The sequence below is a fragment of the Dendrobates tinctorius genome, unplaced genomic scaffold (genome assembly GCF_039654945.1).
Source record: "Dendrobates tinctorius isolate UK_male_01 unplaced genomic scaffold, ASM3965494v1 ptg000005l, whole genome shotgun sequence".
Taxonomy (NCBI): Eukaryota; Metazoa; Chordata; class Amphibia; order Anura; family Dendrobatidae; genus Dendrobates; species Dendrobates tinctorius.
In genome coordinates, this window is record NW_027361673.1 from 11113937 (window position 1) to 11140480 (window position 26544).

Below are 26544 nucleotides of genomic sequence, written 5' to 3' on the forward strand. Positions count from 1 at the left end.
AAAGTCAATATCTCTGTTGGGTGCTTTCATACTGTTGGCAGCGGATTATTCAGGATACTCTACAAGCGTGTGACAGCAGAGCTTCTTTATTCAGGAACAAACAGGAACAATATATGATTTGCTTAATAGATCAGGAAAAAAATCATTTGTGTGTCTCTATCTGTGCAGCATCTGCAGCAGGCTGCTTCTTCTCTCATATACAGGCACAGGAAAATAGGAAATACAGTCACATGCTATCCCTGTGTGAGCCTCTGGGAGTTTTTTTTTTACTTAATAAATAGCATACAAATCTAGCAACTAAACACTCATAGACAGGAATGGAGTTGTTGCCCCAAACATATTCCAACACATATGAAAGCCTCAGAAGCTGCCAAAAATAGGGCCTTGAATCCAGCCTAAATATATTTAAAAACCATTGACAAATAAAATCTATGATTGCTGGGGACCCAACCGCTGGAATTCCCACTGACCCTGGAGGTCCTAATGGTGGTGCGTATTTGGGATGCCCTCACACCCAGGGCTTTGGGGTACTCGGTACCGGGCCCGGTGAGCTTCAATGGGAGATGTCACGGCAGCTGTGACTCGGCCCGTGGCCCTGGGTGCCCATTCTAAAAGGGGGTTGCTTCAGTGTGCTTATGGTAATGAAAGTTTATAAGTGATTCGTGACGCCACCTGTGGTGTTCGGCAATGAAGATGTAAGCCGACGCTGTAGACAGTTCCTCTGGGACAGATGGTGTGGTGCAGCAGTGATGTTATAGCCCTCCACAGGCAGGGCTGTAGTCTCAGGGCAGAGTAAGTGAAGTGACACGTAGATTGTGTAGTGTCTGGCGCAAGGGATGCGGCAGTGCTGGGCAGGTTGGCGCAAGAATAAGTGGAGGACACCAGGGCATGTAGTTCCAAAGCTTTACTCACAGTCTGTTGTACAAACAGGTGCCTGCCTCCGTGTCGTCTCCTCCGGGTCAGGGACTCAGTCAACCTCCAGGCCAGATGGAATACTCCTTTCCAACACTCCGCCAACATGTGTCTTTCTGAACGTCTCCTCTTATAGTGCCTTTAAGTAAAGTACTCCTAGTACTGAGTTACACTGGCGTGCCTCCTGTCCGATGTTCTTATGAACTCTACTTGTATGGCAGACAGCTGTAGCCTGCTTCGGGGACTCCTTGCTACTAAGTCCCGACTCACTATCCAGTTGCTGTTGTGCCCCCAAGTCTTGTGTGGGAATAAAGTGGTCACTACTTCTATTCCCCCAGTGTCTGCTGCAGGACCATTAGTATCCATACAACCTCAGGGACCGGGCCCTGGCCTGCGCTTAGAACTTCTAGGAAGGGTTCTCTTCTAACCCACGTCCTCTGTTCTCTTTTACTCCTCACGTTCCGTACTAATCTTTCCTTCTATGGAGAATCAGGCTTTCAGTCTACGTTGCTCTCTCTCTTCCTTTCCTGTGCCAGCAGACCCAGGTCACTGGGATCTGCTGCAGCACTTCCATCCATCTATCCCTCTCTCCTGGGATCTTCTTCTCTCCAACTCTCTAACCAACTGTTCTCTCATCCTAAACTCTTCCCGCTCCTTGTAATGTAAACTATCTCCACCCACCTCCCAGCATGTTTTGTGTTCCAAGCAGGGAGCCACCAATGGGTGCTTTGCTATACTCCAGGCAGGGAGCCGCCGAAGGTGCTTTGCTACACTACTTTGTGGTGTGGGGTGCAGGTGTTGGAGTGTGATCAGGAGTCTCCACCTTACCTGGATGGTGGGATACCACACCTCAGGAGGAGGCGCAGTACTTCTGTGGCGACTGAGCCTCAGGGGCACCACATACCCCCCCGTTAAACACAGCACGTCTGCGGGTTGCAAGGCAAACACAGTTGACAATACAGGAACATACAAAAATCTTATATTGCATAATAAACTGGTCTTATACTAAACTTCCCAATGTGGGAGGCACTGTTTCTTGAACGTTGCAAACAATTTAACTGTCTATCTATGTTTAAAGTTATGCTACCTAATTTTAATGTGCTATGGAGCAAATTCACTGTATGCTTGGGTAATACATTCTCTAACACCACATTTCTTTTCGTTGTTATCTGTCACATTTTCTACTTTCTTAAGGAGTGACAACTGTCAACACCTGGTTCGTCACCTGCATCCTTTTACTCAATTTTCACATCTTTATTAAAACATTCTCTATATTTCTTTCTCAATTGGACCCTATAAAATCTGTCATTAATACTGTTACTACACATTATCACTTTCTAGTTTCTTGCTCAAAATTACTAAAATACTAAACAGTATTCATAAGTGCAAAGAATAGACATTGGTCTGGCCATCATGTCTGGAAATGTCCTTATAACGAGGTAGTCCTTGTTCCAAGGGAAAGGTTCCTATGTAAAACCAAGAGAAAGCACCTAAAGAGGTGCAAACTATTTACAATTACAGTTCTGGATCACTCAGCGTCCATGATCTCCACAGTTCAAGTAATAGAAGAACGCTGCCAACAAAACTGGCAACAACGGGATCAACAAATAAACAACATAATCAAAAATAGAAAAACTGGAACTTGTTAATACCCTCCTGGGCAACAAAAGTTAGTTTAGATCAGCATCATGGCTGTTTATACCCTCCTTGGTTTCTGGAAGCTGATTGCTTGGGCTGCTTCCAGGGGAGATGCTCTGGGTGTCCTCCTCTTGGGGTTGATTGCTTGCTAATCGCAGGTACTCTTTTTCTCCTGGTGAGGGATGGATTGCTACTGGCTCAGGTGGAATGGCAGCGATGGTCATTGCTACCGGTCCTGAGTGCACATCAGCTGTTGCATATGGTATTTCTGCTGCCAACAAGTCAGCAAGGGCTGTAGCCGGTACCAATAGATGCTGCTCTGCGATTCCAAGTGGTACCACAGTTGGCGGTCCTACAGCCGGTTGTTGCGGGCTGGATGCCATTGGAGTGCCACCACTCCTGGTCTCGGTAATCACCGGACCATTTCTGTCCACAGGCTTGGCTCCTAGTACCAGGATCATGGCAGGGGCGGCGATCACACCCGGTGCTTCCCTGTGATGTGCCGACTCCTGCCGAGGCACCGGGGGACGAATGATGGCCGCCACAACCCCGGGAGTGGACTGATGAACGGCCGGTAGTTGCACCCGTGTTGGCACAGGACGGGGGCATGCCGGTAAAAGCCTGCACAGCCATGCTAGGGCTGGGCTGGAACTCAGCTCCCGTCCCACAGCCTCAGGAACCCTCATGTACCTTCTCCTAGCAGGCCGCATCCAGTGACAGCACCGGCCTGGAGGTAGTGGCGGGCGCTGTAAAGGGTGTCGCAGCGGCCGTTTGTCCTGCGGGGTTGCTTGGGGGAGGATGGCTTCTCCCCACCGTTTTCTTCTGACCTCCGCGCTCCTTCCATCATGGCGTTCTGGCGTTCTTCCTCCTTCCTGGGTTCTCTTCCTGCCACTGGCTTCCACTCCTCCTTCTGGGGGCGGCATCTTCTTCCAACTCCTCCATACCAAGCCAGTATACGAGCCCCTCGGGGGGTGGGCCATGTTGCTGTCACATAGAAGTTCAGACGGGGAGGCCCAGGACAGTCCGCGCTCTTTTCTTAGGACCACCCATATTGTCACGCCCTTCTTCACCGCACCTGCAGCCATTTTTAGTGTTCATTTTACAGTCTATTAAATTGGGTCTTCTGCACATTTTCAAAAGATTTGAATCTTAGGCACACAGAACCCGATGGCATCGGGTCTCGTCATCCTGTTAGTGACGCCAAAAATGGGACGCCCTCACACCCAGGGCTGTGGGGTACTCGGTACCGGGCCCGATGAGCTTCAATGGGAGATATCACGGCAGCTGTGACTCGGCCCGTGGCCCCGGCGCCCATTGTAAAAGGAGTTTGCTTCAGTGTGCTTATGGTAATGAAAGTTTATAAGTGATTCGTGACGCCACCTGTGGTGTTCGGCAATGAAGATGTAAGCCGACGCTGCAGACAGTTCCTCTGGGACAGATGGTGTGGTGCAGCAGTGATGTTATAGCCCTCCACAGGCAGGGCTGTAGTCCCAGGGCAGAGTAAAGGGGGTTTTACACATAACGATATCGCTAATAATATCGCTAAAGCATCACCGATTTGGTGACGCAGCAGCGATATCGCTAGCAATATCGCTATGTGTGATACTTACCTCCGACCGGTTCCCCCGCTGTCCATCGCTGATTGCGCAGCTCCATTTCTCGTCGGGCGCTTCCTACTGGGCTTCCTGCTGGCGCCAACGAGCGACGCGTGGACGCGGGCGGGAGGACATCAGGATCGATGCGTCTGAAAGGTAAGTATCGTCAGCTAGATCGCTGCTATGTCGCTGTGAGATCTGCCTGTGTGGCAGCTCACTAGCGACCATTTAGCGATGCACCAGCGATCCTGACAGGGTCGTATCACTGTCGGGATCGCTGGTGCATCGCTAAATGTAAAGGGGCCTTTAGTGAAGTGACACGTAAATGGTGTAGTGTCTGGCGCAAGGGATGCAGCAGTGCTGGGCAGGTTGGCGCAGGAATAAGTGGAGGACACCAGGGCATGTAGTTCCAAAGCTTTACTCACAGTCTGTTGTACAAACAGGTGCCCGCCTCCTTGCCGTGTCCTCCGGGTCAGGGACTCAGTCAACCTCCAGGCCAGATGGAATACTCCTTTCCAACACTCCGCCAACATGTGTCTTTCTGAACGTCTCCTCTTATAGCGCCTTTAAGTGAAGTACTCCTAGTACTGAGTTACACTGGCGTGCCTCCTGTCCAATGTTCTTATGAACTCTACTTGTATGGCAGACAGCTGTAGCCTGCTTCGGGGACTCCTTGCTACTAAGTCCCGACTCACTATCCAGTTGCTGTTGTACCCCCAAGTCTTGTGTGGGAATAAAGTGGTCACTACTTCTATTCCTCCGGTGTCTGCTGCAGGACCATTAGTATCCATACAACCTCAGGGACCGGGCCCCGGCCTTGCGCTTAGAACTTCTAGGAATGGTTCTCTTCTTACCCACATCCTCTGTTCTCTTTTACTCCTCACGTTCCGTACTAATCTTTCCTTCTATGGAGAATCAGGCTTTCAGTCTACGTTGCTCTCTCTCTTCCTTTCCCATGCCAGCAGACCCAGGTCACTGGGATCTGCTGCAGCACTTCCATCCATCTATCCCTCTCTCCGGGAATCTTCTTCTCTCCAACTCTCTAACCAACTGACCTCTCATCCTAAACTCTTCCTGCTCCTTAATGTAAACTAACTCCACCCACCTCCCAGCACATTTCGTGCTCCAAGCAGGGAGCCACCAATGGGTGCTTTGCTATACTCCAAGCAGGGAGCCGCCGAAGGTGCTTTGCTACACTACTTTGTGCTGTGGGGTGCAGGTGTTGGAGTGTGGTCAGGAGTCTCCACCTTACCTGGATGGTGGGATACCACACCTCAGGAGGAGGTGCAGTACCTCTGTGGCGACTGAGCCTCAGGGGCGCCACATATTCACTTCTGGAGAACTGATAGATTGTTTATCTCCATCTAAAATAAAAGAGACTGTGTCCATCTGGGTTGTTAGAAAATATTCATGAATTTTATTCTGCTTCATATATTATACTTACGGTGGTTAAGACCTACCAACTACTTACTGAAATAGAATAAAATTGCACCTATATTTTTTCACAGACCAGACACTTCTATTTTTGGATGTGGTATATTTGCACAAGATGGAGCCCTTGGGGATAGAGATGGGCGAACCAGAACAGTAAAGTTTGGGGTCCGCAACGAAAACCTAGCATCCATGTATGGACCCTGGACACGGGCTTTTCCTGTTCTTGTTACTGTTCAGGTTCGGCACCCGAACATCAGCTGTTTACCTCGCTGTTAACAGCAAGAACAGGCGCCGCAAATGGAAGCATTCATTAGCCGGCGTCTGTGCTATAAATAAATAAATCATTAAAAATATGATGTTGTGTCTCTTCTATTTTTGATAACCAGCGCAGGCAAATCAAACAGATGTGGACTGCATCCCTTAGCAGTAAGTTTTATCATGGCTGGTTATCAAGAACAGAGGGGTCGTCCTGTAATGGTGTGATAGGCTATGTGGATATCATTTTGTGTATATTTCTATTTCACTTATTTTCATAGCGTTTTTCTTGTTGCTTTGCATGTCTATAGCCTGACTGTATCTGTCTCTTGATGACCCCCTGTAGTTCCTTAATCCCCAAGGCTCCTTTGTTCTCCTCTGGGAGGCTTGCAAACCGCCCCAACCTGTTTGACTACCCCCGGACACAAGGAAGGGGGTGGGGAGGACAGGTGCTGGACAGGTCAGTTCCTGTGTGGAGAGGATCGTGTAAAGACTGCAACTCAGAGAGAAGGACCCATTTTATCCTCTGGTGCTAGAGTTTTTGGAATCTCAACTCCCTGGACATTTTATCCTGTTACTGAACTGCATTCTTGTTCTGGACTATTGCATCCTCAGTGTGGTGGATTGTTTATGGACCTTCTAATTTTGCCTGTAATAAAGGTCTTGGGATTGTTCACATTTCCCTCGCTCTGTTGATTGTGTGGTATCGGAGAAGGACCCCGTGACAACTGGCGACAGCAGTGGGATTAACAGAGTGTAACCCAATGGAGAACCACCCACAGAGTGAGTACAGAAATTGGACTGTATCCAGTTTACAGGAGAGAGCCAGAGACCTGGGCCTGAACTACCAGGGACTGACTAAAGAGGCCTTAATTGATCTACTGGTGGGCGCTAGCCCGGCCACCTCCTCACAGATGTCTGACGGACGAGCACTCGAGACAGGGATCCCTATGCAGAAAAGCCAGTGGTTGGTGTGGTACGAAGATGAGATGGCGGTTCTGGGCCCCGGCGTCTCTCAGGAGTACAAGGAGGAGGCTGCCTGCTGGGGCACAGTGGAGACAAGAAGCAATGGAGCTTGAAAGAGGGAGTAACGCAAAGTGGAGTGTAACCCCAACGATCCGGGAGCCTGTATGGATCACCCGGACAGAGTTTAAGCCATTTGATCAGGCTTCCGGAGATGTGGAGGGGTTCTTCAAGGACTTTGAGCAGCAGTGTGCTGTGATGGAGGTGCCCCACTCTAGCTGGATGCGTTTGTTAGTGGGGCTCCTGAACGGAAGCATGGCGGAAGCTTACGAACCATTGACACACCGCGGAATCGGGATTATAACAATGGAAAGCGGACTATCCTGGATTACCATGCTATCACCCCAGACTCATATAGGGCCAAGTTCCGAGAACTCCCATGCACCACGGCGGTTCGTTTAGGAAGTATGCACATAAGATGTCCCAGGCATGTCGGAGATGGCTGGAAGCAGAAAACGCCTTTACTGTGGAAGATGTTATACAGGCATTCCTTATAGAACAATTTCTTGCCAAGTACCCCGCAGAGGTACGGGAATGGGTCTGGGAGCGCACGCCGTGTACCGTGGACAGAGCTGCAGCCCTGGCCGATGAAGCCCTTACTATCCGGCCGCAATGGAGGAGGCTTCTGGACAATGAACCACGGCCTGCTCCCGTGCCCCATCCCCCTCCAATTATATCTGCCCTTTTACCTAGTCGCAAGCCAATGACAATCACACCTAACAATCCTAGGCCCCAACAGTTCCGACCACGACCTGGGGGTATCACAGAGAGGAGATGTTATGGGTGTGGGCAACCTGGACATTTGCAGTCAGGCTGTCCCTCAAGGATTCAGAGGGAGCCCTACGCAGCCCCACCTCGTCCAGTGCATTTTGTGCACTCCACCTCACCTGAGGAAGAGCTACCACCACCCCCACCAGAGTGGACCACTGACTACGGCACAATAGATACTCCTCCTGGAGTGTACGGATTCCGGCCTCTGTCCTTTAGCTACTCAGAGCAATGGCAACGCCACCTGCAGGATGTTTTAATTGATGGATACAATGTGTCAGGATTTAGAGACACGGGGGCATTCTTGACTATCGCTGACCCCCGTGTGGTTCAACCCGAGGCAATTTACCAGGGTCCGGGAATTCCCATTGTCCTGGCAGGGGGTGCCCGCAAATATATACAGCGAGCTTCTGTGCGTTTGGATTATGGTTGTGGAGAAAAACTGTGTTGGATTGGAGTTATGGGAGGACTTCCTGCAGATATCCTCCTTGGGAATGACATTGGGGAGTTACAGTGCCAATTTGTGGGAGCAGTCACCCGACTACAGGCCATTCAAGCACTACATCATCTGGACCTCACCGAGGAGCAACCACCACGAACCGCATCAGAGTCGGTAAGAAAAACGTTCGCTGCTGCTACATTGGGAGAGTCTTGGGACAGAGAGGAGTTTAGGAGCGAAACAGAGGGTGACACTACCTTAGCAGCCCTTAGGCGAAAGGCAGAAACTGGGCACTTGGGAGATAATGGGGATGGCTTCACTCGAGAAAACGGACTGTATTATTGTGTAACAAAAGTCAGTGACCAGGGCAACCCTGGCGCAATGACCAGGCAGCTCATTGTCCCTCAGAAGTACAGGGCACAGCTACTCCAACTGGCCCATGATATCCCCTTGGCTGGGCATCAAGGGAGAAAAAGGACTGAAAAGAGACTCACCCAAAGTTTTTACTGGCCTGGCGTCTCGCAGTCTGTAGCCCATTATTGCCGCACCTGCGATGTGTGCCAGCGAATGCGGCATCCAGGAGCTCAACATAAGGTACCCCTGCAATCCCTGCCCATAATTGAGGAACCATTTCAACGTGTAGCTGTCGACATCATAGGTCCTCTGGCCCACCCCAGCCGATCGGGGAAAAAATATATCCTGATCGTGGTGGACTATGCCACTAGGTATCCTGAAGCTGTGGCCCTGTCCAGTATTACAGCAGTAAAGGTAGCCGAGGCCCTTGCTACCATCTTTACCCGGGTAGGGTTTCCTAATGAAATATTATCGGATCAAGGCACTCAGTTCATGTCAGATCTGGTCCAGTCCCTATGGTATACCTGTAGTGTTTGAGCCATTCACACCACCCCATACCACCCGCAGACCAACAGACTATGTGAATGCTTTAATGGAACCCTAAAAAAATATGCTGAGGGCTTTTGTTGACGTTGAAAAAGACTGGGAAAAGTACCTGCCGCATCTCCTCTTCGCCTATTGGGAGGTTCCCCAAGAGTCCACGGGGTTCTCTCCCTTCGAACTACTGTTTAGTCGGAAGGTCCGTGGGCCTCTCACTCTTCTGAAAGAACATTTAGAGGGAGACATCTCAGATACTCGAATGCCCATCGTTCCCTATGTTCTAGAGTTCAGAGACCGTCTCGCCCAGCTAGCTACCTTGGCTAAAGAACATCAGCGAATGGCCCAGTCCAGACAAAAAACCTGGTATGACTGTAATGCCAGGAACTGGGAATTTATGGAAGGACAACGAGTGCTCATGATTACTGCTTCCCCTGCCAACAAGCTTCAAGCAGTGTGGGAAGGCCCTTATCAGCTTGTCAAGAAAATTAATGACACTAACTACGTTATTGCCCTGGACTCTAGTGGTCGACAACAGAAAACCGTCCACATTAACATGCTGAAAGACTACCACGACCGATCTCTGCCTGTTCTAGCTGTCTGCCACCCCCCTAGTGATATCGCCGACGACGAGTATCTCCCTGATCTCCTCCAGGTTGCCCAAGCGGGAGGATCACTGGAACAAGTGCCCCTGGCTCCCATTTATCGGATATACAAAAGGACATTACTTTCGCTGTACTAAAGTCGAGGGCTGCTACTTTCTCCTCAAAGCAGGGGAAGACTACTCTCACCAGCCACCATGTGGAAACCCCCGGACAACGCCCCATCCAGCAGACTGCCTACCGGGTTCCAGAGGCTGTTCAAGGCATGATAAAGGATGATAAAGCACGAACTGGAGGAGTTGAAACAACTGGGAGTTATTCAGCCATCTCACAGTTCTTGGGCCTCTCCTGTCGTCCTGGTCCCCAAGAAAGAAGGTACAACACGATTCTGCATTGATTACAGATGATTAAATGATGCCACCAAGAGTGATGCTTATCCCATGCCCAGGATTGATGATCTATTGGATCGTCTGGCCAGTGCCCAGTTTGTGACCACGTTAGACTTGAGCAAGGGGAACTGGCAGATACCCCTAACGGAGGACGCTCGGGAGCGCTCGGCCTTCATTACTCCATTTTGACTTTTTGAGTTCCTGGGAATGCCCTTTGGGATGAAAACTGCCCCCGCTTCTTTCCAGAGACTGGTAGATCGACTGTTACAACAATGTCAGGACTTTGCCTGTGCTTACTTAGACGACATTGCCATTTTTAGCACAACCTGGGAGGAACATCTTAAACACTTGGGCATAGTGCTAGACTGTATCCTTACTGCAGGACTGACCATTCGCTATGATAAGTGCCAAATAGGGATGGCTGAGGTGCAGTACCTCGGGCATAGAGTAGGGGGTGGGACCCTAAGGCCTGAGCCTGCCAAGGTGGAAGCCATTAGCAACTGGTGTAGACCCCAGACTAAAAAGCAGGTACTTGCATTTTTAGGAACTGCTGGTTACTATCACAAATTTGTTTCTAACTTCAGCACCTTGGCCAAGCCCCTAACCGACCTGACCCGCAAGAACATGCCTAGGAATGTGACGTGGACGACTGCATGCGAGGATGCCTTTTCAGCTTTAAAGACCGCCCTCGTCACTGCTACTGTCTTGGCTGCCCCAGATTATAAGTGCAGGTTCCTCGTGCAGACAGATGCATTCACCTTTGAGATTGGGGCAGTACTTAGCCAAGTGAACGCCGCCGGAGAAGAACATCCTGTTGCTTTTGCCAGTCGGAAACTACTCAATCAGGAAGTGGCCTATGCCACTATTGAAAAGGAGTGCCTTGCCATCGTATGGGCGCTAAAAAAATTGCAGCTATACTTGTATGGCAGAGACTTTACAATTGTTACAGACCACAACCCCCTCACATGGCTGAACCACGCATCAGGGGACAATGGAAGATTGCTGCGGTGGAGCTCGTCCTTACAAGCCTACAGCTTCTCCATCCAATACAAGCGGGGAAGCCAACACCAGAACGCTGATGGTCTGTCTCGACAAGAAGGACCATAGGCTCCCCAGGCCAACCTACCCCTGCCACTGTACAAGGAACTATAAATGATTGAGCAATGTGGACTAAAGTGAGCATGCCAGAGGTCTGTGTAGACCTCATAGCGTGCTCACTTATTATGGGGGGGAGAGGTTGTGATGGTGTGATAGGCTGTGTGGATATCATTTTGTGTATATTTCTATTTCACTTATTTTCATAGTGTTTTTCTTGTTGCCTTGTATGTCTGTAGCCTGACTGTATCTGTCTCTTGATGACCCCCTGTAGTTCCTTAATCCCCAAGGCTCCTTTGTTCTCCTCTGGGAGGCTTGCAAACCGCCCCAACATGTTTGACTAGCCCTGGACACAAGGAAGGGGGTGGGGAAGACAGGAGCTGGACAGGTCAGTTCCTGTGAGGAGAGGATCATGTAAAGACTGCACCTCAGAGAGAAGGACCCATTTTATCCTCTGGTGCTAGAGTTTTGGAATCTCATCTCCCTGGACATTTTATCCTGTTAATGAACTGCATTCTTGTTCTGGACTATTGCATCCTCAGTGTGGTGGATTGTTTATGGACCTTCTAATTTTGACTGTAATAAAGGTCTAGGGATTGTTCACACATCCCTCGCTCTGTTGATTGTGTGGTATCGGAGAAGGACCCCGTGACAGGTCCCATGACATTTTTTAATTATTTAAATAAATAATCTAAAAACCAGCCAAGCTAAAGCAGACAGCTTGGGGCTGGTATTCTGAGACTGGTAAGGGGCCATGGATATTGCCCCCCCAGCATAAAAACAGCAGCATCTCTTAGATGTGCCAATTCTGGTTCTTTGACCGGCTCCTCCCACTTGCCCCGGTGTGGTGGCAAGTGGCGTAATAGTTGTGGGGTTGATGTCAGCTATTTTATGGCCGCTGAAATCAAGCCAAGAGGTTAGTAATGGAGAGGTGGATTCAGGTACTGTTTTGGCACCTAAACCGAACTTTTTTCGATGTTCGACCGAACCTGCCAGACTCAAACATCCACGGATTGTTTCGCCCATCACTACTTGAGGTCTTGGAGGTTGCGTTCTGGAAATAGTGTGCTGATAGCTAATATTGATATTGAGAATAGCTATCTTCCGTCAGTCTCACAGAAGTTAACAGAGCAGTGATCGACCATGCACTCCACTTCTCCATTCACACTTTGTCTTTGGAGTCCACCAATCTTCCTTCATAACACCTTAGTAGTGTATATAAGCAGAAATGATAACAGACTATATGTTCCTCCATCCCTTCCCATGACATGAAAATATCTTTCATTAAGCTGCACTTTTTGTATGCTTACATTGTATGAATACATAGTGAAATCTATAGATTCAGTCTGAAGAATAGGGACAGAATGAATAACCAATGCATCCATAATAAATCAGGCATCGGGCTTTGCAGAAAATGCCTTTCCAATCTGTTATTGTGGTCAGATAACTAACGCCACTCAGTCTCTGTCCCCAAGGGGCAAACAGGCTTAATTGCTTATTCCAGGCACATGTAGACTTGGCTTATTTGACAAATACATTCAGGTAGCCTATTACTATGTTTTGTAGGGTGGTAAAACAAAGTATACAAACTCCTTGCCGATGCCACTACTGATGGAGGTCACCCCAGTATCCTAGTGCTGAAAGGCAATATTTAAGTTCCCATACACATAACTACATAATAAAGAATTTTTGAAAGCTCAGCATTTGCCAGATAGCTCCTGAATAGATTTTTGTAGATGTCCAGCAATACCTGATGTTGCTGGCAGGTTTTTCTAGATCTCTGCTTGCAGTCACACATTTAACCCCTTAGTGACCAAGCAAATTTTCACCTTAATGAACAAGCTGATTTTTACAATTCTGACCACTGTGACTTTATGAGGTTATAGCTCTGGAACGCTTTAACATATCCCACTGATTCTGAGACTGTTTTTTATTTTGTGAAATATTGTACTTCATGTAAGTGGTAAAAATTATTTTGATAAGATTTGTGTTTATTTACGAAAAAAAACAGAAATTTGGCAAAAATTTTGAAAACCTTCCAATTTTCCAACGTTTCATTTTTGTGCACTTAAATATGTCTACTTTACAGTACCACAATTTTGGAAACATAGTTTTCTTTGTTTGTTAGGACGTTATAAAGGTTAAAAGATGACTAGCGATTTCTCATCTTTATAACAAAATTTACAAAAACATTTTTTCTAGGGACCACATCACATTTGAAGTCACTTTGACGAGTCAATATTACAGAAAATACCCAAAAGTGACACCATTGCAAAAACTGCACCCCTCAAGGTGCTCAAAACCACATTCAAGAAGTTTATTAACCCTTCAGGTGCTTCATGAGCACTAAAGCAATGTGGAAAGATAAAAATAACATTTAACTTTTTTCACAAAAAATTTAATTTAGACCGAAGCTTTTTTATTTTCACCAGAGTATCAGGAGAAAATGGACCACAAAATTTGTTATGCCATTTCTCCTGAGCACACCAATACCCCATATGTTGGGGAAATCCACTGTTTGGGTGCATGGCAGGGCTCAGAAGGGAGGGAGCACCGTTTGACTTTTTAAATGTAAAATTGGCTGGAATCGATGGCGGGCACCATGTCGCATTTGGAGACCCTCTGATGAGTCTGAACAGTGGAAACCCCCCCAATTCTAACTCCAGCAATAACACAGCCCTAAACCCAACCCTAACATCAACACACCCCTAACCAGAACCCTAACCCCCACACAACCCTAACTCCAACCCAACCCTTAGCCCATCTGTAACCCCAACCCTAACTGCAAAGAATGGAAAAAATATATATATATTTTATTATTTTTATCTAAGGGGGTGACAAAGGGAGGTTTGATTTACTATTTTTCATCTTGATTACTGTGATAGGGTCTATTACAGTGATCAAAATGAACCATTAGGAAAAATCTCCTATTGTTGTCGGGTACCAGCTGGCAGATTTCGGTGAGCGCACTGCGCATGTGCCCGCCATTTTCTTTCAGGAAGATGACATGGAGGGCTGGATTATGGAGCAGGAGGATCCAGGGATGGCAGAGGTACCGGGGGGAGGGTTTCTCTCTCCTCTGGTGTGCTAGATTATATCGGAGGAGAGAGAGAAGAATGGAAAACCGGACTTTTTTTGTGATCACCGTTATTCAGTGAATAACGGAGATTACATCACAGGGGATGGCAAAAACCAACCTGAATCATGTTCTCCGGGATCTTGGCTAGCCCCGGTAGCTGAGACCCTGGAGATTTTCCAAAGCTGGGGGGCACTATACACTTATTTCTCAGCGACGTTAAAAAGCGGCACCGAGGAATAAGTACCCTTTACTGCCGCCGTGAAAAGGCGTATTGGTGGTTGTTAAGAGATTAAACCCTTTTTGATAATAAATGCATTTGTCATGTTATCTCATTAGGCCACATACAAGCATTGAGTATTTGGTGATTTTGTTACCTCAGTATTTGTAAGCCAAAACCAGGAGTGGAACATTCAGAGTAAAAAAGTATACTGTAATAGAAACACGTCACCACTTATGTATTCTTCACCTACTCCTGGTTATGACTTACAAATACTGAAGTGAAAAACTCACCAAATACTGTATGTGTGCATGTGGCCTAAAGGTTTTTTTGAATTGGCTATGTTCCCACAATGAGTTTTTGGGGAGCTTTTTACGTTGTGTATTTTCAAAAAAGTGCAAGTAAATTATTTTACTTACATGGTGCATAAATGCTGCAGAGAATCTGCAACATCAAAAACTCACCAAAAGCTAATGGTGGGAACATAGCCTTAGTGGGAACATAGCTTAACTGATAACGGTGACCATCTTGGAATCTTGTAAAAGATACAGTATATAATAAATCTGCTTTAAACCACATCACTAACCCTTGGAACACAGTGGTCAGGATCACAGGCAGTTGACAATATTGTCTCTCTTGTCCTTATAAGTAATTGCGAATTGAAAAAGTGAAATTTAGGGTATGTGCACACGTTCAGTATGTGCAGAAGATTTGTCTGCTGCATGTCATGATCCAGGTTGGATATGACAGGTTTTGAATAAGTAACCTTTTTTTCCTTTGAGCTGGTTGCTTGGAGTTGGTTTTGCCCCCGGTGGCCATTAGGCTTATTACACAGTGGTGTCTTTTGTTCTAGTTTGCCCCCCGGTGGTGGTGAGCGTTATTGCACGGGAATCTCTAACAGGTGTGAGACTCTGGCTCCTAACTATAAAGGTTTCAGGTGTTCTCACTCACTATTGGTGATATTGATCTTTTCCAACCATCCGTGGTGAAGGAAGGAACTTGAGAAGAGTCCCGGGCAGCTCAGTCAGAATGCTGGAGTGGCAGCTATGGTGTCAGCGAGGAGTTCTTGCAAAGCTTGGAGGAGTGGCAGCTATGGTGTCAGTGTGGAGTTTTTGCAAAGCTTGGAGGAGTGGCAGCTATGGTGTCAGCGAGGAGTTCTTGCAAAGCTTGGGGGAGTGGCAGCTATGGTGAAAGCTGCACTCAGATGCTGGACTCTGTTGCTGGAAGAGAGCTGCACACAGATGCTGGACTCTGTTGCTGGAAGAGAGCTGCACTCAGATGCTGGACTCTGTTGCTGGAAAGCTGTACTCGGATGCTGGACTTTGTTGCTGTAAAGCTGCACTCAGATGCGGGACTCTGTTGCTGGAAAGCTGCACTCAGGTGTTGGATCCGGTTGGAGGAAAAGATGCACTCAGGTGGCGGACTGTTGCTTGGAGCATTAGCTACAGAGCAAAGCTAAGTGGTGTTTCCCTGTTTGTCACTTTCCTCAATGTGTGTTTTAGTGCAGTGGTGGGATTAGTTTCTGCACCGTCCACTTCACTAGTAAGGGATTGGTTCAGGGCGAGCTAGAGATTTCAGGTATCCTGATCGGCGCCCGGTGCGGAACCGGCCTAGGGATCGTTAGGAGTGTAGAGACACTGACTCAGGGGAGTGCAGGAGGTCTCCATGTCCCCGTTCCCTATCCCAGGGCCACCATTGTAATTGTTTTCCTGGTTTTCACCTTTATTCTGATATTCGCCCTTCTGGAGGCGGTGTATCCAGACATACGTGTACTACTGAAATTCGCCTGCTGGAGGCGGTGTATCCGGCTGCACGTTCTATTATTTAAATTCGCCCTGCTGGAGGCAGTGTATCCAGGGTCACGCGTGTCATATAAATTCACCCTGCTGGAGGCGGCGTGTCCAGTCACACGTGACCATGACACTGCAAATCTCAAAGTACGGTATTTGCAGGAAAACACTGCATAAAATACTTAATAATAAAAATATTTTTATTTCTATAGCACCAACATATTCTGCAGCACTTTACATTATAGAGGGGACTTGTACAGACAATAGACATTACAGCATAACAATAAACACAGATCAAAACAGATACCAAGAGGAATGAGGGGCCTGCTCGCAAGCTTACAATCTATAAGGATTCCTGTAATTTCATATACATTTTTACTTGCCTATTTACTCTATGGTGAAATTCTGCACAGAAAACTCAACGTAAATTGACATGTTGCAGATTCGAAACACACATCGCAGGTCAGTTTACGCTGAGTGTGAAAGAAGCACAGTGGGCAGGAGATTCCTATAAATCCCATCCACTTTGCTGGAATTGTAAGACTCTGCATTCCAGCAGTGTCAAAAACACACCAAAAGCTCATCATGGAAGCATAGCCTAAAAAGTTCAAATCTCCAAGGAAAAAAAGAATTTTCAGAAATCTAATTCCCTTTGCTGGTAATTTAAATTGTTGCATTTTATCCTCTGCAAGAAAACGCGGAAAAAAAAGCCTATAGTGAAAACACAACATGTGAACAAGACCTTACATGGTTTTGGCCATTTCTGAAAATACCGTATATACTCGAGTATAAGCCGACCCGAGTATAAGCCAACCCCCCTAATTTTGCCACAAAAAACTGGGAAAACTTATTGACTCGTGTATAAGCCGAGGGTGCACAGTGAGTGGCCTCAGTTATCTGCAGTGTGTGGCCCCAGTTATCATGCACAGTGAGTGGCCCCAGTTATCATGCACAGTGAGTGGCCCCAGTTATCATGCACAGTGAGTGGCCCCAGTTATCATGCACAGTGAGTGGCCCCAGTTAGGATGCACAGTGAGTGGCCCCAGTTATGTGCACAGTGAGTGGCCCAAGTTATGTGCACAGTGAGTGGCCCCAGTTATGTGCACAGTGAGTGGCCCCAGTTATCATGCACAGTGAGTGGCCCCAGTTATCATGCACAGTGAGTGGCCCCAGTTATCATGCACAGTGAGTGGCCCCAGTTATCATGCACAGTGAGTGGCCCCAGTTATCATGCACAGTGAGTGGCCCCAGTTAGGATGCACAGTGAGTGGCCCCAGTTATGTGCACAGTGAGTGGCCCAAGTTATGTGCACAGTGAAGGCCCCAGTTATCATGCACAGTGAGTGGCCCCAGTTAGGATGCACAGTGAGTGGCCCCAGTTAGGATGCACAGTGAGTGGCCCCAGTTATGTGCACAGTGAGTGGCCCCAGTTATGTGCACAGTGAGTGGCCCCAGTTATGTGCACAGTGAGTGGCCCCAGTTATGCTGCACAGTGTGTGGCCCCATCATGTTGCTGCTGCCGCTGCCTCCCTTACAAAAAAAAACCAAAAACCTGCATACTCACCTCAGTCGCTGCCCCCTGCTCATCAGCGTTGCGCTCTGCAGTGACTGTGCAGGCAGAGAGCGTTAGCGCTCTCTGTCCTGAATGTCACTGCAGAGGACGCAAGACAGCAGAGCGCAGGGACAGGTGAATATGCCTCCCAACCCCCCGTTCATACTCACCGGGTCCTGGCGCTTGTCTCTGCAGCTCCTCTGCTTGTTCCATGTTGTCGGCGCTGCTCTCTTCCTGGTTCAGCAGTCACGTGGCACCCGCTCATTAAATATGCGCATATTTAATGAGCGGGTGCCATTTGGCATTTGACAAAAAATGGGCTGAAAATCTCGGCTTATACACGAGTATATACGGTAATTAATAATTGACAATTTACCTTTACCATATAATGAGTTTTTGCACCACCTGGCTTATATACCCTACAACAGTCGAGGACTTCTAGTTTATGATCATTGCCCAATCACAAAGATAATACCCTCACTGTGAATGTGGTACCCCCTTCTCAAGTGTATGTATAAAAAAAAGCATTAGCTATGGATGAAGATATTTCTTCTTTCGCGTTTTATTATGCTGACATTTAAATCAAGCTTGGCTAAAAGTGAAATTTTCATAACATCATTTTATTACAGAACTTGCACCTGCTGACAACGGGTGATGTATGCTTCTTTGTAATTCCAAATGGAGAACAGATCTTCCTCTAAATCATGATCTTGTCATGCTGGTAAATCATTCTTCTCTGCAGAAGACATCCAGAGCACAGCGCAGTCTGTTTCAGCAAATTTCTCAACTTTTATGTTTTATTCTGGATTACTTGATGCAGACTGGCTGATATGTTTCCATGGGAAGAAGAAACACATTTGTATGCCATGTATTTTATATCATACAAACAAAAATTAAGAGATATTTATCAGATCTATCTATCTACACTATCTATCTATTTCATATCTATCTATCCTTCCATTCATCCATTATATTATCTATCTATTATCTATGAATGTATTATCTATCTAATTGTCTAGCTATCTACACTATCTATCTATTTCATATCTATCTATCTATCTATCTATCCTTCCATTCATCCATTATCTATCTATCTATCTATCTATCTATCTACAGTCATATGTTAAAGTTTGGGCACCCCTATTAATGTTAACCTTTTTTCTTTATAACAATTTTGGTTTTTGCAACAGCTATTTCAGTTTCATATATCTAATAACTGATGGACTCAGTTATATTTCTGGATTCAAATGAGGTTTATTGTACTAACAGAAAATGTGCATTCTGCATTTCAACAAAATTTGACCGGTGCAAAAGTATGGGCACCTCAACATAAAAGTGACATTAATATTTCGTAGATCCTCCTTTTGCAAAAATAACAGCCTCTAGTTGCTTCCTGTAGCTATTAATGAGTTCCTGGATCCAGGATGAAGGTATTTGTGATCATTCCTGTTTACAAAACAATTCCAGTTCAGTTAAGTTTGATGGTCGCGAGCATGGACAGCCCGCTTCAAATCATCCCACAGATGTTCAATGATATTCAGGTCTGGGGACAGGGATGGCCATTCCAGAACATTGTAATAGTTCCTCTGCATGAATGCCTGAGTAGATTTGGAGCGGTGTTTTGGATCATTGTCTTGCTGAAATATCCATCCCCTGCGTAACTTCAACTTCGTCACTGATTCTTGCACATTATTGTCAAGAATCTGCTGATACTGAGTTGAATCCATGCGACCCTCAACTTTAACAAGATTCCCGGTGCCGGCATTGGCCACACAGCCCCAAAGCATGATGGAACCTCCACCAAATTTTACCATGGGTAGCAAGTGTTTTTCTTGGAATGCTGTGTTTTTTAGCCTCCATGCATAACGCCTTTTTGTATGACCAAACAACTCAATCTTTGTTTCATCAGTCCACAGGACCTTCTTCCAAAATGTAACTGGCTTGTCCAAATGTGCTTTTGCATACCTCAGGCGACTCTGTTTGTGGCGTGCTTGCAGAAACGGCTTCTTTTGCATCATTCTCCCATACAGCTTCTCCTTGTGCAAAGTGCGCTGTATTGTTGACCGATGCACAGTGACACCATCTGCAGCAAGATGATGCTGCAGGTCTTTGGAGGTGGTCTGTGGATTGTCCTTGACTGTTCTCACCATTCTTCTTCTCTGCCTTTCTGATATTTTTCTTGGCCTGCCACTTCTGAGCTTAACAAGAACTGTACCTGTGTTCTTCCATTTCCTTACTATGTTCCTCACAGTGGAAACTGACAGGTTAAATCTCTGAGACAACTTTTTGTATCCTTCCCCTGAAAAGCTATGTTGAATAATCTTTGTTTTCAGATCATTTGAGAGTTGTTTTGAGGAGCCCATGATGCCACTCTTCATAGGAGAATCAAATAGGAGAACTACTTGCAAGTGGCCACCTTAAATACCTTTTCTCATGATTTGATACACCTGGCTATGAAGTTCAAAGCTCAATGAGGTTACAAAACCAATTTAGTGCTTCAGGAAGTCAGTAAAAAGTAGTTAGGAGTGTTCAAATAAAAAAAAATGATATGGGTGACCATACTTTTGCACCGGTCAAATTTTGTTTAAATGCAGATTGCACACTTTCTGTTAGTACAATAAACCTCATTTGAATCCAGAAATATAACTGAGTCCATCAGTTATTAGATATATGAAACTGAAATAGCTGTTGCAAAAACCAAAATTGTTATAAAGAAAAAAGGTTAACATTAATAGGGGTGCCCAAACTTTAACATATGACTGTATCCTGTATATCTCTCCATCTATCATCTGTCTAATGTCTATCTATCTATTATCTATCTATCATCTATATATCTCTCTATATATCATGTCATGCTACTGAAGTGCAGTGTAGCACAACCTCCACCAGGGAGTGCTGGTGAGGGAAGAGAGGTTGCACACACAGAATAGCAACACTGAGCAGCAGCACAAGTGCCACCAGGTGGCGAAAGAGTGGTCAGATGTGCCGAGTCAGAAACAGGAGCAAAAGAACCAGATTTCACAGCAGTACACGTTCAGAAACAAGCCATGGTATCAGCAACAGTTGGAAGTGGATAAGACAAAGACAATAGACAGAAGCAGGTCCAAATGCAAGCCAAGTCAAAACCAGGGTGTCAACAAACTTACAAGGAAACACTGAGTCAGGACAGACAGAGGGAATAAACAAACATGGGGCAAGTCAGGGATAACAGCAGGACAAATCAGGATATACCAGGGTCAGATGCACACGCCGAAGGCAGAACTATAGCTGATACCGTCTGCAGGATGCAGCGGAACTAAATAGCAAACCTGAAACCAGACTGAGGCTGAGACAAGTTAACCCTTGAAATGACCAAACCCGGTTTGGATCATGACATATCATCTATCTATTTATCTATCTACCTATCTATTTATTCATTATCTATCAATCTATCCATTATCTATCTATTATTCTATCTATCATCTATCTATATATCTATCTCTCGTTCTATGTATTATCTATTTAATGTCTATCTATCCTCGATTCATCTATCTATCATCTATCTACAGTATCTATCTATTATCTCTATCATCTTTCTATCTACAGTATCTATCTATTAATCTATCTATCTGTCTGTCTATCCATCCATTATCTATCTATCTATCTATCTATCCATCCATTATCTATCTATCTATCTATCTATCCATTATCTATCTATCTATCGATCTAACAAATTAGATAGAAAGAGGATTTTATCAGCCTATTTAGAATCTGATGTCTCCACCATGAGCTATATATAGTACATGGTCAACCAAATAAAGGTCCTATGTAAAGCTGACAATACATACAGTGACAACAAAAGGTTTGGCATTTTTTTAAAAGTGTGATTACATTTGTCTGGGTGTTGTGATGCCATTTTCCTGGTGATAAATTGAAAGTGCATGAAGTTTTCATGATGTAAGACCTTAATTTTAACCAAAATGCTTTAGAATATAGGTATGGTCAATTAATTAAAGAAAACTGCTAAAATTTTTGCATATATAATTTATTGATCACAACATATAGAGTAATTCATTGTTTACTATGCCATAACTTAGTATTTTGTAGCATAGCCTCTTGCTTTAATTTCTGCACCACACAAATGAGGCATTAAAGCCATTCAGGTATTCAAGACATCTTGAGGTATCTTGCTCAATTCCATTTGCAAATCTGCAACCAATTCATCTTTATTGCTGTGGGAACGGGACCCAACCCGTTGTCTTAACTCATCCAAAAGGTGCTCTATAGGGTTTACATCAGGTGATTGGCTTGGCCATTGCAACTGGCGGACATTTTTCATTGCTAACCAATTTCTAACTAAATTGAATGTGTGCTTAGGATCACTGTCTTTCTGGAATCTCTAGCTTCTGCCTACTTTGCTTTAACCTTGTGGCATCATTACATTCTCCAGTTTACCCTTGTACATGGTAGCATTCAAATTTCCATCAATTCTATGCAGAGAGCCAATGGCAAATGCAGAAAAGCAGTCCCAAACCATGACATTGTCACCACCATGTTTCACTGTTTGGTTCTTAACATCATTACATTTTCTAATTGGGCGGCGTATAGTGCTTGCCATCACTATCAAACAGATTGAACTTTGATTCATCCAACCACAACACCTTAGACCAATCTGTCTCTTTCCATTGTTCTATGTTCTTTGGAAAACTCAAGTCAGATCTTCCTGCTTTTTGCAGAGATGAAAGGCTTCTTTACTGTAGCTCGTGCATTGAGCCCTACTGCTCTTAGCCGTCGAACCACAGTTTGGCCACTCACTTTGACCCTATATTCTTCATTCATTTCATGCAAAATCTGTGCATCACTTTTATGGATATCAGGTACTAACTTTTCCTTAATATACTTTGGGTGAAGTTTTCCGTGGTTGTCCACTTCTAGGTTTGTCAGCCGTTCCATAACCTTCTTTTTCTTTCTTTATTATACGTGACACTTGACTCTGAGAGCAGTTGAATTCCATAGCTACTTTTTTTGGATTTTGCCTGACTTAAAGGGAATCTATCACCCTATTTTAGCCCTATCAGCTGCCAGCACCGCCATCAGGGGCTTATCTACAGCATTCTGTCAGCGCCGGCGTGCAGCCTCCGCTGAGCAGGGACTCACCCGCACTGTAGGGGTACCGGGGTCAGGTACAGCCAGAAAGTACCGATGCACAGGACCTGTGGATGCTGAAGTTTAGCAAGCAGACACGGGACCTACGGTCATGTGACTGCAAGGGGGTGGGGCTTAGCATCCTGCTTAGTGAGATGGAAAGACACTATACAGAATTACTCAGAGTCAGGCAAAACGGGGTTCATACACAGAGATAGCCGTAATGTACCAAGGGTGAGACAGAGCGGATAGTCAGGGCCAAGCAGCAGTCAAAATCAAACAGACATAGAAGGTACCAAGCAGAATCCAAAGCAATATCCAGAGAACAGAACAAGTCATACACAGATTATCAAGCAACCAGAGCACAGCAAAAACACACTCAGGGGTCACCACACTATGCCAAGGGCAAGAGTATAACTGACAGGGATGGGAGCGTCCTGAGGCTATAAGAAGCCTCTCCCAGAACCAGGGAGAGGCCACAATCATAGCCCCAGGTGTGCAGGTAAGCCTGCACCGGGATCACAACCTTTAACCCCAGAAATGCCAGTCATCAGCACTGGTTCCAGACATTAACCCCACGTGTGCGAGTTAAACCCGCACTGAGATCATGACAGTACCCCCCTCTCAACGGGGGGCCTCTGGACCCCCAGGCTTGCCCGGGTACTTAGCATGGAAAGCCCGCACCAGGCGATCAGCGTGCATCAACCGGGCCGGTACCCAGGACCTGTCTTCCGGTCCATACCCCTTCCAATGAACCAGGTACTGTACCGACTGCCGTACCAACCTGGAATCTACGATATGACCAACCTCGTACTCCACCTGCCCCTCGACCAAAACAGGAGAAGGAGCAGACTCGGAGTCTCCCCAGACTGCTTCAAAAGGTTTCAGTAGAGATTTGTGGAAGACGCTAGGGATCTTGAAAGAGGGTGGAAGGCACAGCCTATATGCCACTGGATTGATTTTTTCCACAATCTTGTATGGGCCAATGAATTTGGGCCCCAACTTGGCTGAAGGAACCTTCAACTTAATGTTTCGAGTGGAGAGCCAAACCTTGTCTCCAACCTGAAACGTGGGCCCTAGTGTTCGTTTCCTGTCCGCGAAAAACTTATACCTGCCCTGAGACCTAGATATACTCCGCTGAACTTCTGCCAATGTATTCTGTAATCGCTGAACAGAGCCCTCAGCCCCGGGACACCCCGAGTCCAGACGAGAAAACTCACCAAAATGAAGACTGAACCCATAATTGATCAAAAAAGGAGTCATACCCGTGGATTGACTCACCCCACTATTGAAGGCAAATTCAGCCAATGGCAGTGCATTGCACCAGTCATTCTGTCTAGCAGAGGTTAGACACCTGAGGATCTGTTCCAGGGACTGGTTAGTGCGCTCCGTCTGACCATTGCTCTCAGGATGGTATGCAGACGAAAAGGACAGAGATCCCTAATTTTTTGAAGAAAGCACGCCAAAACTTAGCCACAAACTGCACACCACAATCAGACACCACATTCAGGGGTACCCCATGCAACCGGATCACATGCTGCACAAACAATCTGGACAACGTCTCAGCTGACAGTAGTGCGGACAGGGGTACAAAATGAGCCTGCTTAGAAAACCTGTCCACCACTACCCATACCAATGTAATACCCTTAGATGGAGGGAGATTGGTAACAAAATCCATGGATAAGTGAGTCCATGGTCTTTCGGGCACTGCCAAGGGCATCAGCTCCCCTGCCGGCCGGCTATGAGAGCTTTTAGAGCGAGCGCAGACCCCACAACCAGCAATGAATTTTTTATGTCCGAACCAAGGGTAGGCCACCAAAAGATTCTAGCCACTGCCAGACGTGTGGCTGAAATACCAGGGTGAGCACTCAGCTTGGATTCATGGAACTCCTGCAAGAGTTTCAGGTGGAGTTGCTCTGGGACAAACAACTTCCCCTCCGGCTTGGCCGCCGGGGCCCGTGACTGGGCCCCCTGAATCTCCCGTTCCAATTCAGATGAGACCTCTGCTATCACAACCCCAGGGTGAAGAATGGAGGATGGTGGCTCAGGGGGCGACACCGGCTGAAAACTGCGCGATAAGGCGTCAGCCTTGACATTCTTCGACCCTGGACGAAATGTAATCGTAAACTGAAAACGGGAAAAAAAAAGTCACCAACGGGCCTGTCTGGGCATTAGTCTTTTAGCAGACTCAATGTATGACAAATTTTTGTGATCCGTGATCACCGTAACCGGGTGACTGGCCCCCTCCAAAAAGTGCCTCCATTATTCAAACGCCAATTTGACCGTAAGAAGCTCTCTATTGCCTACGTCGTAATTTCTTTCCGCAGCAGAGAACTTCTTGGAAAAGAAAGCACATGGCCTGAGGCTGTTAGAGTGGTAGGCCCTTGGAACAACACCGCCCCCACCCCCACCTCAGAGGCGTCCACTTCCACGACGAATGGTTTGGACGGATCTGGCTGTACTAACACAGGAGCAGACATAAAGCTTCTTTTCAGGGTCGCAAAGGCCTCTTTTGCGAGCGAGGACCAGTTTCTGACATCCGCACCTTTACAAGTAAGATCTGTGAGTGGTTTGACCACCTGTGAAAACCCCCGAATAAATTTGCGGTAATAATTGGCGTACCCCAAAAGCGCTGAAGACCCTTAAAGTCTCGGGGTTGCACCCAATCCACAATGGCCTGCACCTTCTTGGGGTCCATGCGAAAACCCTCAGAACACAATTAATCGAAAAAAAAGACAATTCTTGAACAAAAAACACACATTTCTCAAATTTGGCATACAGGTGATTTTCCCTCAGTCTTTGGAGAACGGTTCGCACATGATTCAGATGAGATTGACTGTCGTGTGAGTATATCAGAATATAGTCTAAGTAAATGACAACAAAACGACCAATGAGATCTGAGAATACCACGTTGATGAAATTCTGAAATATGGCTGGGGCATTGGTAAGACCAAACGGCATGACTACATTTTCAAACAGTCCCTCGGTCGTGAGGAATGCGGTTTTCCATTCATCCCCCTCCCGGATGCTTATCAAATTATATGCCCCCCCGAAGATCCAGTTTGGAGAACCATTTTGCCCCTGAAAGTTGGTTACACAAATTGGGAATCAACGGAAGAGGGTACGTATTTCGTACAGTAATCTTGTTCAGCTCGTGAAAATCGAGGCAGGGACGTAAACCACCATCTTTTATCTTACCAAAAAAAACTCTGCCGCCACAGGTGAGACTGAGGGACGTATGTTTCCTTTGCGAAGATTCTCAGCAATGTAATCTTTCATGGCCATGCGCTCAGGGCCAGATAAATTAAACAGACAGGCTTTAGGCAATTTAGCCCCCGGGACTAACTCGATAGCGCAGTCAAAGGGTCTATGTGGCGGCAACGTCTCGACCTCGCTTTCTGAGAACACATCTTCGAATTCTTTCAGGTACTCCGGAATACCTTCCAGCTCGACAGATGACACAGATACAGATTTAACAGGTTCAACCAATAGTGCAGACTTATCACATACAGTAACATCGAATCATTAAACCCCCACTGAACAATCTCCCCCGTTTTCCAGTTAATGACTGGGTTATGGCGTTGTAACCAGGGCATGCCCAACACCAATCCTGCTGGTAGATTGTCCAGAACCAAACAACTTAATTTTTCCAAATGGGTAGCGCCCACTTTGAGTGAAAACAAGTCAGACATAAAGAGAATTCCCTCTTTAGTGAGGGGGGAGGAGTCAATGGCCACCACTT